Here is a 1,544-nt window from a genome sequence, read left to right as displayed (position 1 = left end):
TATCTTTGGGTTCTCCTTCTGGGTCGGTTTGTTTTTCGGGTTCCACTGGTTCCTCTCCTTGGTTGGTAGGTATATTTTCTTTAGAAGCTTTGGACTCGCTCATTGTTGGGTTATGAGGCCCTTCGTAAGCGGTCCCACTTCGTAATGAGATAGCGTTAGCTTTCCCTCGAGGGTTGAGTTGAGGTTGTCTAGGGAATTGTTCTCCAGGTGTAGTTTGTGGGGCTTGGTTTTGTGCTACCTGCGAGATCTGGGTTTCAAGCATCTTGTTGTGAGTGATTATCTGATCAACCTTGGTCCCTAATTGCGTTATCAGTTTGTTTACGTGAATGTTCTGGTTTAGGAATTCTTTATTTTGCTGAGTCTGGCCTAATATAAAGCTCTTCATGATCTTCTCAAGGTTAGGCTTCTGGGGCACAACTTGCATAGGTTGATTTTGTTTTGGGCTTGATAACTATGTGGTCTTTGAGGTGCATAATTTTGGATAGGGTTCTGGTTATTATAGGAAAAATTTGGGTGATTCTTCCATCCAGGGTTGTAGGTGTTTGAAAATGGGTTACTGGCATAATTCACTTGGTCGGTGTTCAGGTCGTTCAAAAGGTTACATTCCACCGATTCGTGTCCTTTAGATCCACAAAGTTCACACTCTGTGTGGACTACCGTTGTGGTGTTAGTGTTTGTAGAAATATGTTTGACCTTAAGGGCTAAAGCGTCCATTTTCGCTTGCATCATGTCCATAGAGCTTATCTCATGTATTCCACCTTGGGTATCCTTTTTCTCTATTGATGCTTGTTCAGTTCCCCATTGGTAATGGTTTTGGGCCATATCCTCAATTAGGTCACAAGCTTCAGGCTAAGGTTTGTTCATCAGCGCGCCACCTGCGGCAGCGTCGATGCTCATCTTTGTGTTATAATAGAGTCCATTGTAGAAGGTATGAACGATCAACCATTGTTCTAGGCCATGGTGTGGACATACTCTTAACAGCTCCTTGTATCTCTCTCAAGCTTCAAAAAGTGATTCTCCTTAGTTTTGAGTAAATCTAGTTATTTGGTTTCGAAGAACAACAGTCCTACTAGGGGGAAAATATCTAGCAAGGAACACTCTCCTAAGATCTTCCCAGGTAGTTATTGAATTAGCTGGAAGTGAATCTAACTATGAACGTGCTCTATCCTTGAGAGAGAAAGGAAATAATCTTAAATGAATCGCATAAGGTGAAGCACCGTTGGATTTAAAGGTGTCGGCCAGTTGGATAAAGACTTTTAAATGTTGATTTGGGTTCTCAGTAGCGAGACCCGTAAATTGGTTTTGTTGCACTAATTGTAATAAAGATGGTTTTAGTTCGAAATTATTGGCAGGAATGAGGGGGTTTACTATACTAGAACTAGGTTCCTCGTCAGAGGGTTGTGCAAATTCCTTAAGAGGTCTCCGGTCGCGATTCTCGGCCATAGCTTTATTAATTCAGATGAGTAAGAGGCATGTACGAGTGTAACGTTGGGGTTCTGCTAAAGGATCTACTAAATTTCCGGTACTATGGGTTCTTTGCATTT

General features: G+C 42.0%; 1 non-coding gene across 1 annotated transcript; it reads left to right on the top strand.

Annotated features, from left to right (window-relative positions):
* Positions 1 to 952: 952 nt before the first annotated feature.
* On the top strand, positions 953 to 1,059 carry LOC127090137 (small nucleolar RNA R71). The gene has a single exon (XR_007791668.1). It is a non-coding gene; the product is annotated as a small nucleolar RNA R71 (small nucleolar RNA).
* The last annotated feature ends 485 nt before the right edge of the window (positions 1,060 to 1,544 follow it).

The sequence above is a fragment of the Lathyrus oleraceus genome, chromosome 5 (genome assembly GCF_024323335.1).
Source record: "Lathyrus oleraceus cultivar Zhongwan6 chromosome 5, CAAS_Psat_ZW6_1.0, whole genome shotgun sequence".
NCBI lineage: Eukaryota > Viridiplantae > Streptophyta > Magnoliopsida > Fabales > Fabaceae > Lathyrus > Lathyrus oleraceus.
The sequence above is the reverse complement of the archived record's forward strand: the minus strand, read 5'-3'. Positions and strand labels throughout refer to the sequence as shown.